Raw genomic sequence first — 15,946 nt, 5'->3', positions numbered from 1 at the left:
TTAGTCTCTAAGGTGCCACAAGTACTCCTTTTCTTTTTACTGAAAGGTGAGCAATTTAAAACCCAGGCAAGGAAACAACTTATGTCACCTAACCTGTAAATAGATTGAGGAACTCATGGCCACAGGAAGTCATTGTGGCTAAGAAGGGGTTGGGCATTTCTATAGAGAACAAGAATATTCAGTTACCCTAGTTAATGCAACCAAAGGGAATACTAAGACACGGTACACGTCCTGCTCCAAGTCTTAAGCCAGTCTCCACCTATTAAGGATCAGACTGGACCTATGCGGGGGACCGATATTGGAACCACAGTATGAAACTGATGACAGTTTATGTAGGGTTGTGTTCTACCCCCTGGGGGAGGGCTAGCATTGCTCCTCCAGGAAATAACATCAGGGCTGATTACACCTGAGCCTGGAAGCTCCACCCTTAGGCTGGGTTGCATACACTGGTGCAAGCTGGATTTTGCCAGAGAGTAGGAGACAAAGGGCTTTTGGTATATATGAGGCTAGTAAACCAGGGGCCAGCCCTTGCCAAGGCTGTAGGCATCCGCTGAGCACTGACAAATTCATAGCTGGAAACCAGAGTAGCTCATATATTGTTCAAGATGGGTGCTGAACTTGTAAGAATGTGTTTAGTATTTAGACTGCTTGTAAATTGCTGCATGCATTAATCTTACTTGTAATGTCTGTATCCTGCGCTACAAGGTAACATGTAAGGTTTGCTTTAAATAACTGTAAAAAGTGCCTGCTCTGAACTTGTGAATCCAGACAGGAAAAGTGGTTCCCCCGCCCATCCAGAACTATCAAGACTAAACGGGCCATTCTGGAACATCACAACACAAAGGCTGGCTTAATGGCCCTCTTACACCCGCCAAGGTGCTATGTGCGAGAGATCACGTCCCACCAGCTTGAGGTCTGAAGAGGGAAATAAAGATAGTGGACATGAAGAATTTTCATCTCTTTGCTGTTAGAATGCTTACAAGTGTTGGAGCTAAGAAACAAAAAGCAGAGATCCCCAGCCCTAAAGACACTCAGTGCTGACAGATTGCTACATCTCTGTTACCTCTTGGGACTATAGACTGAACTCATTTGGGTATATATGTTGACTGCTTTAACCTGTAAATAAACTTTTATTTATTTTTCATAGTTAATAAATCCTTAATTAGTTTATTATAGGATAGGCTACCAGCATTGCCTTTGGTGTGAGATCTAAGGTACAAATTGACCTGGGATAAGTGACTGGTCTCTTGGGACTAGGAACAAGCTGAATATTTTGTGATTTTTGGTGTAAATGACCATTTATAACAAAGGTGGGCTCACCTGGGTGGCAAGACAGACTGGAGTGCCCATGGGGACTGTCTGGGACTATATGGTAAGACTGTCACAGCGATGCAGGAGTTCACATCTAATGATAGAACACACCGCCAGTTTGGGGAGTCTGTGCTGCTTTTTGCCAGTCTGCCCTGAGGTTGGCACTCCCACTCCAGACAGCGTGACAGTATAAAGGATGAGCTTGAACTGACAGGGAATGGGGCCTTCATTTTGATTCAGCATATGGACGTGACTGCTGTTGTCAGCGTTACCGGTGTGGTGCTCTGCTCTATCCAAAGTTCATAACAGTCGGCTGCGTGCGTGTTCCCTCTGTGTGCTGCCCCGGCTCTGCGCAGATAGCTGACACAGCAGACCCCGAGAGAACCCCAAAGACCACGGACTCTAGTAAGGTACGAAGGCACCCGGCCAGGTTTACTGTCAAACAAAGCACAGTAATAGTTTCCCGCAGACTCTACAGGACATACTATGAATACGTGCCCCCTGGCAATGGACACAGCTCAGTCAGTGGCGGGACACTCCACTGCCCCCTAGGCCAGACAGAGACACCGCTCCAGGGATGCATCTTATACACAGGTACAATCAAGTTACACCTCACTCCTGACGTATTGAGGTGCAACCCCTCTACGCAGTAAGGTGCCGCCTCTCACCTTGTACATGTTGGTTCGAACAAAACAACTCTCTCCATCATCATAGCCTTTTGCCCCTGTCCTTGCTATCTATGTGGATGGTATAAGAATGTTCTTGTACCATTTGTGTATGGCTCTGGTATCCAATAGACTTTAGATATAGGTTTATGCAACAGCATATCCTTATGCAACATCAGCCCTTTCCTTGCCAGCGTCTGTGAGCAGGGCCTGCCTCTGGCTCACAGCTTAACTTTGCTTTACGTTAGCAAAGTCTTGACCATTACTCTAGCTCAGGCCTTAGGCCTCATACCAGGCCTCTGATATAAGGGTTTATGTTTCAGGGCTTCATCTTACTACAGCTGCGTCCCTTGGAGGGCCCAGTCCTTGCTGAAGGGTTGGAAGGGACACTGGCCTATCAGACTCCTCAGGAAGATGTGTGATTCCTGGTGTGTTTAAATCTGGTTTGTGTTTTGATATGTGATGCTTTTACTTTAAGAATAAAGGTGCTTGCTTACAAAGAGCCATGTGGTAACTTGTAATTACTGGCAACACACTGGTCATAGCTAAGGCTAAGATTTTGCCATGGATATTTTTAGTAAAGGTCAGGGACACGTCACAGGCAATAAAGAAAAATTCACGGAAGCCTGTGATGTGTCTCTGACTTTTACTAAAAATATCCATGATAAAATGGGAAGGGACCAGGCAGCTGTGGGGCACCTGAGAGCTCTGGGATCCCCACCATCCATGGGGGCTCAGAGCTCCAGTGTCCCCAGCCCCACACCCCAGAGGGGAGCTGCTGGGTCCTCCTGCCCCACAGTGCCGGTGGGGAGCTGCCAGGGTCCCTCTGCCACGCGGCAGTGGCCAGGGAGCTGCTGGGATCCACCTGCCCTGCAGCGGCACCCAGGAGTTGTGGGGTACCCCCCCATCTACGGGGGCTGGGAACTATGAGGTACCCCCATTGCCAATGGCAGCTGGGAGCTTGGGGGCCCGCTGCCTCAGGTGGCAGGGCTACCTCACAGCTCCCAGCCCCTGGGGCTGAAGTCAAGGAGGTCTTTGGAAGTCATGGATTCCATGACCTCCGTGACCAAGTCATAGCCTCAGTCGTGCCCGGGGTGAGGAACGAGTGGGAGCAGTGGGAGACCGAATCGCAGCGGTGGGAGCGGTGGGAGACTGGGTCAGAGCAGTGGGAGCGGTGGGATACCGAGTTGCAGCGGTGGAAGCAGTGGGAGACTGGCTTGGAGTGATGGGAGCAGTGGGAGACCGAGTCGCAGCGGTGGGAGCGGTGGGAGACTGGGTCAGAGCAGTGGGAGCGGTGGGATACCGAGTTGCAGCGGTGGAAGCAGTGGGAGACTGGCTTGGAGTGATGGGAGCAGTGGGAGACCGAGTCGCAGCGGTGGGAGCGGTGGGAGACTGGGTCAGAGCAGTGGGAGCGGTGGGAGACTGGGTCGGAGCAGTGGGAGCGGTGGGATACTGAGTCGCAGCGGTGGGAAACCGGCTGGGAGTGGTGGGAGACCGGGTCGCGCGGTGGGAGACCGGGTCAGAGCGTTGGGAGTGGCGGGAGACCGAGTCGCAGTGGCGGGAGCGGTGGGATACCGAGTCGGGGCGGCGGGAGACCGAGTCGCAGTGGTGGGAGCGGTGGGATACCGAGTCGGGGCGGCGGGGGACCGAGTCGCAGTGGTGGGAGCGGTGGGATACCGAGTCGGGGCGGCGGGGGACCGAGTCGCAGTGGTGGGAGCGGTGGGATACCGTGTCGGGGCGGCGGGGGACCGAGTCGCAGTGGTGGGAGCGGTGGGATACCGAGTCGGGGCGGCGGGGGACCGAGTCGCAGTGGTGGGAGCGGTGGGATACCGAGTCGGGGCGGCGGGGGGACCGAGTCGCAGTGGTGGGAGCGGTGGGATACCGAGTCGGGGCGGCGGGGGACCGAGTCGCAGTGGTGGGAGCGGTGGGATACCGAGTCGGGGCGGCGGGAGACCGAGTCGCAGTGGTGGGAGCGGTGGGATACCGAGTCGGGGCGGCGGGAGACCGAGTCGCAGTGGTGGGAGCGGTGGGATACCGAGTCGGGGCGGCGGGGGACCGAGTCGCAGTGGTGGGAGCGGTGGGATACCGAGTCGGGGCGGCGGGGGACCGAGTCGCAGTGGTGGGAGCGGTGGGATACCGAGTCGGGGCGGCGGGGGACCGAGTCTCAGTGGTGGGAGCGGTGGGATACCGAGTCGGGGCGGTGGGGGACCGAGTTGCAGTGGTGGGAGCGATGGGATACCGAGTCGGGGCGGTGGGGGACCGAGTTGCAGTGGTGGGAGCCGTGGGATACCGAGTCGGGGAGGTGGGGAACCGAGTTGCAGTGGTGGGAGCGGTGGGCTACAGAGTCGGGGCGGTGGGAGACCGAGTCGGGGCGGTGGGGGACCGAGTCGGGGCGGTGGGAGCGGTGGGAGACTGGGTCAGAGCAGTGGGAGCGGTGGGATACCGAGTTGCAGCGGTGGAAGCAGTGGGAGACTGGCTTGGAGTGATGGGAGCAGTGGGAGACCGAGTCGCAGCGGTGGGAGCGGTGGGAGACTGGGTCAGAGCAGTGGGAGCGGTGGGAGACTGGGTCGGAGCAGTGGGAGCGGTGGGATACTGAGTCGCAGCGGTGGGAAACCGGCTGGGAGTGGTGGGAGACCGGGTCGCGCGGTGGGAGACCGGGTCAGAGCGTTGGGAGTGGCGGGAGACCGAGTCGCAGTGGCGGGAGCGGTGGGATACCGAGTCGGGGCGGCGGAAGACCGAGTCGCAGTGGTGGGAGCGGTGGGATACCGAGTCGGGGCGGCGGGGGACCGAGTCGCAGTGGTGGGAGCGGTGGGATACCGAGTCGGGGCGGCGGGGGGACCGAGTCGCAGTGGTGGGAGCGGTGGGATACCGAGTCGGGGCGGCGGGGGACCGAGTCGCAGTGGTGGGAGCGGTGGGATACCGAGTCGGGGCGGCGGGGGACCGAGTCGCAGTGGTGGGAGCGGTGGGATACCGAGTCGGGGCGGCGGGGGACCGAGTCGCAGTGGTGGGAGCGGTGGGATACCGAGTCGGGGCGGCGGGGGACCGAGTCTCAGTGGTGGGAGCGGTGGGATACCGAGTCGGGGCGGCGGGGGACCGAGTCGCAGTGGTGGGAGCGGTGGGATACCGAGTCGGGTCGGTGGGGGACCGAGTCGCAGTGGAGGGAGCGGTGGGAAACCGAGTCGGGGCGGTGGGGGACCGAGTCTCAGTGGTGGGAGCGGTGGGATACCGAGTCGGGGAGGTGGGGGACCGAGTTGCAGTGGTGGGAGCGATGGGATACCGAGTCGGGGCGGTGGGGGACCGAGTTGCAGTGGTGGGAGCCGTGGGATACCGAGTCGGGGAGGTGGGGAACCGAGTTGCAGTGGTGGGAGCGGTGGGCTACAGAGTCGGGGCGGTGGGAGACCGAGTCGGGGCGGTGGGGGACCGAGTCGGGGCGGTGGGAGCGGTGGGAGACTGGGTCAGAGCAGTGGGAGCGGTGGGATACCGAGTTGCAGCGGTGGAAGCAGTGGGAGACTGGCTTGGAGTGATGGGAGCAGTGGGAGACCGAGTCGCAGCGGTGGGAGCGGTGGGAGACTGGGTCAGAGCAGTGGGAGCGGTGGGAGACTGGGTCGGAGCAGTGGGAGCGGTGGGATACTGAGTCGCAGCGGTGGGAAACCGGCTGGGAGTGGTGGGAGACCGGGTCGCGCGGTGGGAGACCGGGTCAGAGCGTTGGGAGTGGCGGGAGACCGAGTCGCAGTGGCGGGAGCGGTGGGATACCGAGTCGGGGCGGCGGAAGACCGAGTCGCAGTGGTGGGAGCGGTGGGATACCGAGTCGGGGCGGCGGGGGACCGAGTCGCAGTGGTGGGAGCGGTGGGATACCGAGTCGGGGCGGTGGGGGACCGAGTCGCAGTGGTGGGAGCGGTGGGATACCGAGTCGGGGCGGTGGGGGACCGAGTCGCAGTGGTGGGAGCGGTGGGATACCGAGTCGGGGCGGCGGGGGACCGAGTCGCAGTGGTGGGAGCGGTGGGATACCGAGTCGGGGCGGCGGGGGACAGAGTCGCAGTGGTGGGAGCGGTGGGATACCGAGTCGGGGCGGCGGGGGACCGAGTCGCAGTGGTGGGAGCGGTGGGATACCGAGTCGGGGCGGCGGGGGACCGAGTCGCAGTGGTGGGAGCGGTGGGATACCGAGTCGGGGCGGTGGGGGACAGAGTCGCAGTGGTGGGAGCGGTGGGATACCGAGTCGGGTCGGTGGGGGACCGAGTCGCAGTGGAGGGAGCGGTGGGAAACCGAGTCGGGGCGGTGGGGGACCGAGTCTCAGTGGTGGGAGCGGTGGGATACCGAGTCGGGGAGGTGGGGGACCGAGTTGCAGTGGTGGGAGCGATGGGATACCGAGTCGGGGCGGTGGGGGACCGAGTTGCAGTGGTGGGATCCGTGGGATACCGAGGCGGGGAGGTGGGGAACCGAGTTGCAGTGGTGGGAGCGGTGGGCTACAGAGTCGGGGCGGTGGGAGACCGAGTCGGGGCGGTGGGGGACCGAGTCGGGGCGGTGGGAGCGGTGGGAGACTGGGTCAGAGCAGTGGGAGCGGTGGGATACCGAGTTGCAGCGGTGGAAGCAGTGGGAGACTGGCTTGGAGTGATGGGAGCAGTGGGAGACCGAGTCGCAGCGGTGGGAGCGGTGGGAGACTGGGTCAGAGCAGTGGGAGCGGTGGGAGACTGGGTCGGAGCAGTGGGAGCGGTGGGATACTGAGTCGCAGCGGTGGGAAACCGGCTGGGAGTGGTGGGAGACCGGGTCGCGCGGTGGGAGACCGGGTCAGAGCGTTGGGAGTGGCGGGAGACCGAGTCGCAGTGGCGGGAGCGGTGGGATACCGAGTCGGGGCGGCGGAAGGACCGAGTCGCAGTGGTGGGAGCGGTGGGATACCGAGTCGGGGCGGCGGGGGACCGAGTCGCAGTGGTGGGAGCGGTGGGATACCGAGTCGGGGCGGCGGGGGACCGAGTCGCAGTGGTGGGAGCGGTGGGATACCGAGTCGGGGCGGCGGGGGACCGAGTCGCAGTGGTGGGAGCGGTGGGATACCGAGTCGGGGCGGCGGGGGACCGAGTCGCAGTGGTGGGAGCGGTGGGATACCGAGTCGGGGCGGCGGGGGACCGAGTCGCAGTGGTGGGAGCGGTGGGATACCGAGTCGGGGCGGCGGGGGACCGAGTCGCAGTGGTGGGAGCGGTGGGATACCGAGTCGGGGCGGTGGGGGACCGAGTCGCAGTGGAGGGAGCGGTGGGAACCGAGTCGGGGCGGTGGGGGACCGAGTCTCAGTGGTGGGAGCGGTGGGATACCGAGTCGGGGAGGTGGGGGACCGAGTTGCAGTGGTGGGAGCGATGGGATACCGAGTCGGGGCGGTGGGGGACCGAGTTGCAGTGGTGGGAGCCGTGGGATACCGAGTCGGGGCGGTGGGATACCGAGTCGCAGTGGTGGGAGCGGTGGGCTACAGAGTCGGGGCGGTGGGAGACCGAGTCGGGGCGGTGGGGGACCGAGTCGGGGCGGTGGGAGCGGTGGGAGACTGGGTCAGAGCAGTGGGAGCGGTGGGATACCGAGTTGCAGCGGTGGAAGCAGTGGGAGACTGGCTTGGAGTGATGGGAGCAGTGGGAGACCGAGTCGCAGCGGTGGGAGCGGTGGGAGACTGGGTCAGAGCAGTGGGAGCGGTGGGAGACTGGGTCGGAGCAGTGGGAGCGGTGGGATACTGAGTCGCAGCGGTGGGAAACCGGCTGGGAGTGGTGGGAGACCGGGTCGCGCGGTGGGAGACCGGGTCAGAGCGTTGGGAGTGGCGGGAGACCGAGTCGCAGTGGCGGGAGCGGTGGGATACCGAGTCGGGGCGGCGGAAGACCGAGTCGCAGTGGTGGGAGCGGTGGGATACCGAGTCGGGGCGGCGGGGGACCGAGTCGCAGTGGTGGGAGCGGTGGGATACCGAGTCGGGGCGGCGGGGGACCGAGTCGCAGTGGTGGGAGCGGTGGGATACCGAGTCGGGGCGGTGGGGGACCGAGTCGCAGTGGTGGGAGCGGTGGGATACCGAGTCGGGGCGGCGGGGGACCGAGTCGCAGTGGTGGGAGCGGTGGGATACCGAGTCGGGGCGGCGGGGGACCGAGTCGCAGTGGTGGGAGCGGTGGGATACCGAGTCGGGGCGGCGGGGGACCGAGTCGCAGTGGTGGGAGCGGTGGGATACCGAGTCGGGGCGGCGGGGGACCGAGTCGCAGTGGTGGGAGCGGTGGGATACCGAGTCGGGGCGGTGGGGGACCGAGTCGCAGTGGAGGGAGCGGTGGGAAACCGAGTCGGGGCGGTGGGGGACCGAGTCTCAGTGGTGGGAGCGGTGGGATACCGAGTCGGGGAGGTGGGGGACCGAGTTGCAGTGGTGGGAGCGATGGGATACCGAGTCGGGGCGGTGGGGGACCGAGTTGCAGTGGTGGGAGCCGTGGGATACCGAGTCGGGGAGGTGGGGAACCGAGTTGCAGTGGTGGGAGCGGTGGGCTACAGAGTCGGGGCGGTGGGAGACCGAGTCGGGGCGGTGGGGGACCGAGTCGGGGCGGTGGGAGCGGTGGGAGACTGGGTCAGAGCAGTGGGAGCGGTGGGATACCGAGTTGCAGCGGTGGAAGCAGTGGGAGACTGGCTTGGAGTGATGGGAGCAGTGGGAGACCGAGTCGCAGCGGTGGGAGCGGTGGGAGACTGGGTCAGAGCAGTGGGAGCGGTGGGAGACTGGGTCGGAGCAGTGGGAGCGGTGGGATACTGAGTCGCAGCGGTGGGAAACCGGCTGGGAGTGGTGGGAGACCGGGTCGCGCGGTGGGAGACCGGGTCAGAGCGTTGGGAGTGGCGGGAGACCGAGTCGCAGTGGCGGGAGCGGTGGGATACCGAGTCGGGGCGGCGGGAGACCGAGTCGCAGTGGTGGGAGCGGTGGGATACCGAGTCGGGGCGGCGGGGGACCGAGTCGCAGTGGTGGGAGCGGTGGGATACCGAGTCGGGGCGGAGGGGGACCGAGTCGCAGTGGTGGGAGCGGTGGGATACCGAGTCGGGGCGGCGGGGGACCGAGTCGCAGTGGTGGGAGCGGTGGGATACCGAGTCGGGGCGGCGGGGGACCGAGTCGCAGTGGTGGGAGCGGTGGGATACCGAGTCGGGGCGGCGGGGGACCGAGTCGCAGTGGTGGGAGCGGTGGGATACCGAGTGGGGGCGGCGGGGGGACCGAGTCGCAGTGGTGGGAGCGGTGGGATACCGTGTCGGGGCGGCGGGGGACCGAGTCGCAGTGGTGGGAGCGGTGGGATACCGAGTCGGGGCGGCGGGGGACCGAGTCGCAGTGGTGGGAGCGGTGGGATACCGAGTCGGGGCGGCGGGAGACCGAGTCGCAGTGGTGGGAGCGGTGGGATACCGAGTCGGGGCGGCGGGGGACCGAATCTCAGTGGTGGGAGCGGTGGGAAACCGAGTCGGGGCGGTGGGGGACCGAGTCTCAGTGGTGGGAGCGGTGGGATACCGAGTCGGGGCGGCGGGGGACTGAGTCGCAGTGGTGGGAGCGGTGGGATACCGAGTCGGGTCGGTGGGGGACCGAGTCGCAGTGGTGGGAGCGGTGGGATACCGAGTCGGGGCGGCGGGGGACCGAGTCTCAGTGGTGGCAGAGGTGGGATACCGAGTCGGGGCGGTGGGGGACAGAGTCGCAGTGGTGGGAGCGGTGGGAGACCGAGTCGGGGCGGTGGGGGAGCGAGTCGCAGTGATGGCAGCGGTGGGATACCGAGTCGGGGCGGTGGGATACCGAGTGGCGGTGGTGTCAGCGGTGGGATACTGAGTCGGGGCGGTGGGGGACCGAGTCGCAGTGGTGGGAGCGGTGGGATACCGAGTGGCAGCGGTGGGGGACCGAGTTGTAGTAGTGGGAGTGGTGGGATACCATGTCGGAGCGGTGGGAGACCGAGTCTCAGTGGTGGGAGCGGTGGGAGACCGAGTCGGGGCGGCGGGGGACCGAGTCGCAGTGGTGGGAGCGGTGGGATACCGAGTCGGGGCGGTGGGATACCGAGTCGCGGTGGTGGCAGCGGTGGGATACCGAGTCGCAGTGGTGGGAGCGGTGGGATACCGAGTCGGGGCGGTGGGAGACCGAGTCGCAGTGGTGGGAGCGGTGGGAGACTGAGTCGGGGCGGCGGGGGACCGAGTCTCAGTTGTGGCAGAGGTGGGATACCGCGTCGGGGCGGTGGGATACCGAGTCGCAGTGGTGGCAGGGGTGGGATACCGAGTCAGGGCGGTGGGATACCGAGTCGCAGTGGTGGCAGTGGTGGGATACCGAGTCGGGGCGGTGGGGGACCGAGTCGCGGTGGTGGCAGCGGTGGGAGACCGAGTCTGGGCGGTGGGGGACCGAGTCGCGGTGGTGGTAGCGGTGGGATACCGAGTCGGGGCGGCGGGGGACCGAGTCGCAGTCGTGGGAGCGGTGGGATACCGAGTCGGGGCGGTGGGGGACCGAGTCGCAGTGGTGGCAGAGGTGGGATACCGAGTCGGGGCGGTGGGGGACCGAGTCGCAGTGGTGGGAGCGGTGGGATACCGAGTCGCAGTGGTGGTAGCGGTGGGATACTGAGTCGGGGCGGTGGGGGACCGAGTCGCAGTCGTGGGAGCGGTGGGATACCGAGTCGGGGCGGTGGGGGACCGAGTCTCAGTGGTGGGAGCGGTGGGATACCGAGTCGGGGCGGTGGGGGACCGAGTTGCAGTGGAGGGAGCGGTGGGAAACCGAGTCGGGGCGGTGGGGGACCGAGTCTCAGTGGTGGGAGCGGTGGGATACCGAGTCGGGGCGGTGGGGGACAGAGTCGCAGTGGTGGGAGCCGTGGGATACCGAGTCAGGTCGGTGGGGGACCGAGTTGCAGTGGAGGGAGCGGTGGGAAACCGAGTCGGGGCGGTGGGGGACCGAGTCTCAGTAGTGGGAGCGGTGGGATACCGAGTCGGGGCGGCGGGGGACTGAGTCGCAGTGGTGGGAGTGATGGGATACCGAGTCGGGGCGGTGGGGGACCAAGTTGCAGTGGTGGGAGCCGTGGGATACCGAGTCGGGGAGGTGGGGGACCGAGTTGCAGTGGTGGGAGCGGTGGGCTACCGAGTCGGGGCGGTGGGAGACCGAGTCGGGGCGGTGGGGGACCGAGTCGCAGTGGTGGGAGCAGTGGGATACCGAGTCGGGGCAGCGGGGGACCAAGTCGCAGTGGTGGGAGCGGTGGGATACCGAGTCACAGTGGTGGGAGTGGTGGGAGACCGAGTCGGGGCGGTGGGATACCGAGTCGCAGTGGTGGCAGCGGTGGGATACCGAGTCGGAGCGGTGGGATACCGAGTGGCGGTGGTGTCAGCGGTGGGATACTGAGTCGGGGCGGTGGGGGACCGAGTCGCAGTGGTGGGAGCGGTGGGATACCGAGTGGCAGCGGTGGGGGACCGAGTCGCAGTAGTGGGAGTGGTGGGATACCATGTTGGAGCGGTGGGAGACCGAGTCTCAGTGGTGGGAGCGGTGGGAGACCGAGTCGGGGCGGCGGGGGACCGAGTCGCAGTGGTGGGAGCGGTGGGATACCGAGTCGGGGCGGTGGGATACCGAGTCGCGGTGGTGGCAGCGGTGGGAGACCGAGTCGGGGCGGTGGGGGACCGAGTCGCAGTGGTGGGAGCGGTGGGATACCGAGTCGGGGCGGTGGGATACCGAGTCGCAGTGGTGGGAGCGGTGGGATACCGAGTCGGGGCGGTGGGAGACCGAGTCGCAGTGGTGGGAGCGGTGGGATACCGAGTCGGGGCGGCGGGGGACCGAGTCGCAGTGGAGGGAGCGGTGGGAAACCGAGTCGGGGTGGTGGGGGACCGAGTCTCAGTGGTGGGAGCGGTGGGAAACCGAGTCGGGGCGGTGGGGGACCGAGTCTCAGTGGTGGGAGCGGTGGGATACCGAGTCGGGGCGGCGGGGGACTGAGTCGCAGTGGTGGGAGCGATGGGATACCGAGTCGGGGCGGTGGGGGACCAAGTTGCAGTGGTGGGAGCCGTGGGATACCGAGTCGGGGAGGTGGGGGACCGAGTTGCAGTGGTGGGAGCGGTGGGCTACCGAGTCGGGGCGGTGGGGGACCGAGTCGGGGCGGTGGGGGACCGAGTCGCAGTGGTGGGAGCAGTGGGATACCGAGTCGGGGCAGCGGGGGACCAAGTCGCAGTGGTGGGAGCGGTGGGATACCGAGTCACAGTGGTGGGAGTGGTGGGAGACCGAGTCGGGGCGGTGGGATACCGAGTCGCAGTGGTGGCAGCGGTGGGATACCGAGTCGGAGCGGTGGGGTACCGAGTCGCAGTGGTGGGAGCGGTGGGAGACCGAGTCGGGGAGGTGGGGGACCGAGTCGCAGTGGTGGGAGCGATGGAATACCGAGTCGGGGCGGTGGGGGACCGAGTTGCAGTGGTGGGAGCCGTGGGATACCGAGTCGGGGAGGTGGGGGACCGAGTTGCAGTGGTGGGAGCGGTGGGCTACCGAGTCGGGGCGGTGGGAGACCGAGTCGGGGCGGTGGGGGACCGAGTCGCAGTGGTGGGAGCAGTGGGATACCGAGTCGGGGCAGCGGGGGACCAAGTCGCAGTGGTGGGAGCGGTGGGATACCGAGTCACAGTGGTGGGAGTGGTGGGAGACCGAGTCGGGGCGGTGGGATACCGAGTCGCAGTGGTGGGAGCGGTGGGATACCGAGTCGGAGCGGTGGGGTACCGAGTCGCAGTGGTGGGAGCGGTGGGAGACCGAGTCGGGGAGGTGGGGGACCGAGTCGCAGTGGTGGGAGCGATGGAATACCGAGTCGGGGCGGTGGGGGACCGAGTCGCAGTAGTGGGAGTGGTGGGATACCATGTCGGAGCGGTGGGAGACCGAGTCTCAGTGGTGGGAGCGGTGGGAGACCGAGTCGGGGCGGTGGGGGACCGAGTCGCAGTGGTGGGAGCGGTGGGATACTGAGTCGGGGCGGCGGGGGACCGAGTCGCAGTGGTGGGAGCTGTGGGATACCGAGTCGGGGCGGCGGGGGACCGAGTCGCAGTGGTGGGAGCGGTGGGATACCGAGTCGAGGCGGTGGGGGACCGAGTCGCAGTGGTGGGAGCGGTGGGATACCGAGTCGGGGTGGTGGGGGACCGAGTTGCAGTGGTGGGAGCGGTGGGATACCGAGTCGGGGCGGTGGGGGACAGAGTCGCAGTGGTGGGAGCGGTGGGATACCGAGTCGGGGTGGTGGGGGACCGAGTCGCAGTGGTGGGAGCGGTGGGATACCGAGTCGGGGCGGTGGGGGACAGAGTCGCAGTGGTGGGAACAGTGGGATACCGAGTCGGGGAGGTGGGGGACCGAGTCGCAGTGGAGGGAGCGGTGGGAAACCGAGTCGGGGCGGTGGGGGACCGAGTTGCAGTGGAGGGAGCGGTGGGATACCGAGTCGGGGCGGTGGGGGACAGAGTCGCAGTGGTGGGAGCCGTGGGATACCGAGTCGGAGCGGTGGGGGACCGAGTTGCAGTGGAGGGAGCGGTGGGAAACCGAGTCGGGGCGGTGGGGGACCGAGTCTCAGTGGTGGGAGCGGTGGGAAACCGAGTCGGGGCGGTGGGGGACCGAGTCTCAGTGGTGGGAGCGGTGGGATACCGAGTCGGGGCGGCGGGGGACTGAGTCGCAGTGGTGGGAGCGGTGGGATACCGAGTCGGGTCGGTGGGGGACCGAGTCGCAGTGGTGGGAGCGGTGGGATACCGAGTCGGGGCGGCGGGGGACCGAGTCTCAGTGGTGGCAGAGGTGGGATACCGAGTCGGGGCGGTGGGGGACAGAGTCGCAGTGGTGGGAGCGGTGGGAGACCGAGTCGGGGCGGTGGGGGAGCGAGTCGCAGTGATGGCAGCGGTGGGATACCGAGTCGGGGCGGTGGGATACCGAGTGGCGGTGGTGTCAGCGGTGGGATACTGAGTCGGGGCGGTGGGGGACCGAGTCGCAGTGGTGGGAGCGGTGGGATACCGAGTGGCAGCGGTGGGGGACCGAGTTGTAGTAGTGGGAGTGGTGGGATACCATGTCGGAGCGGTGGGAGACCGAGTCTCAGTGGTGGGAGCGGTGGGAGACCGAGTCGGGGCGGCGGGGGACCGAGTCGCAGTGGTGGGAGCGGTGGGATACCGAGTCGGGGCGGTGGGATACCGAGTCGCGGTGGTGGCAGCGGTGGGATACCGAGTCGGGGCGGTGGGATACCGAGTCGCAGTGGTGGGAGCGGTGGGATACCGAGTCGGGGCGGTGGGAGACCGAGTCGCAGTGGTGGGAGCGGTGGGAGACTGAGTCGGGGCGGCGGGGGACCGAGTCTCAGTTGTGGCAGAGGTGGGATACCGCATCGGGGCGGTGGGATACCGAGTCGCAGTGGTGGCAGGGGTGGGATACCGAGTCAGGGCGGTGGGATACCGAGTCGCAGTGGTGGCAGTGGTGGGATACCGAGTTGGGGCGGTGGGGGACCGAGTCGCGGTGGTGGCAGCGGTGGGAGACCGAGTCTGGGCGGTGGGGGACCGAGTCGCGGTGGTGGTAGCGGTGGGATACCGAGTCGGGGCGGCGGGGGACCGAGTCGCAGTCGTGGGAGCGGTGGGATACCGAGTCGGGGCGGTGGGGGACCGAGTCGCAGTGGTGGCAGAGGTGGGATACCGAGTCGGGGCGGTGGGGGACCGAGTCGCAGTGGTGGGAGCGGTGGGATACCGAGTCGCAGTGGTGGGAGCGGTGGGATACTGAGTCGGGGCGGTGGGGGACCGAGTCGCAGTCGTGGGAGCGGTGGGATACCGAGTCGGGGCGGTGGGGGACCGAGTCGCAGTGGTGGGAGCGGTGGGATACCGAGTCTCAGTGGTGGGAGCGGTGGGATACCGAGTCGGGGCGGTGGGGGACCGAGTCGCAGTGGTGGGAGAGGTGGGATACCGAGTCGGGGCGGTGGGGGACCGAGTCTCAGTGGTGGGAGCGGTGGGATACCGAGTCGGGGCGGTGGGGGACCGAGTCGCAGTGGTGGCAGCGGTGGGATACCGAGTCGGGGCGGTGGTAGCGGTGGGATACCGAGTCGGGGCGGTGGGGGACCGAGTCGCAGTGGTGGGAGCGGTGGGATACCGAGTCGGGGCGGTGGGGGACAGAGTCGCAGTGGTGGGAGCGGTGGGATACCGAGTCGGGGCGGTGGGGGACCGAGTCGCAGTGGAGGGAGCGGTGGGATACCGAGTCGGGGCGGTGGGGGACCGAGTCGCAGTGGTGGGAGCGGTGGGATACCGAGTCGGGGCGGTGGGGGACCGAGTCTCAGTGGTGGTAGAGGTGGGATACCGAGTCGGGGCGGTGGGGGACAGAGTCGCAGTGGTGGGAGCGGTGGGATACCGAGTCGGGGCGGTGGGATACCGAGTCGCAGTGGTGGCAGCGGTGGGATACCGAGTCGGGGCGGTGGGGGACCGAGTCGCAGTGGTGGGAGCGGTGGGATACCGAGTCGGGGCGGTGGCGGACCGAGTCGCAGTGGTGGGAGCGGTGGGATACCGAGTCGGGGCGGTGGGGGACCGAGTCGCAGTGGTGGTAGCGGTGGGATACCGAGTCGGGGCGGTGGGGGACCGAGTCGCAGTGGTGGCAGTGGTGGGATACCGAGTCGGGGCGGCGGGGGACCGAGTCTCAGTGGTGGTAGAGGTGGGATACCGAGTCGGGGCGGTGGGGGACCGAGTCGCAGTGGTGGCAGCGGTGGGATACCGAGTCGGGGCGGTGGGGGACCGAGTCTCAGTGGTGGTAGAGGTGGGATACCGAGTCGGGGCGGTGGGATACCGAGTCGCAGTGGTGGCAGCGGTGGGATACCGAGTCGGGGCGGTGGGATACCGAGTCGCAGTCGTGGGAGCGGTGGGATACCGAGTCGGGGCGGTGGGGGACCGAGTCGCAGTGGTGGGAGCGGTGGGATACCGAGTCTCAGTGGTGGGAGCGGTGGGATACCGAGTCTCAGTGGTGGGAGCGGTGGGATACCGAGTCGGGGCGGTGGGGGACCGAGTCGCAGTGGTGGGAGAGGTGGGATACCGAGTCGGGG

This window comes from Chelonia mydas, chromosome 10, assembly GCF_015237465.2.
Source record: "Chelonia mydas isolate rCheMyd1 chromosome 10, rCheMyd1.pri.v2, whole genome shotgun sequence".
NCBI classification, from domain to species: domain Eukaryota; kingdom Metazoa; phylum Chordata; order Testudines; family Cheloniidae; genus Chelonia; species Chelonia mydas.
Note: the sequence above shows the minus strand (reverse complement) of the source record.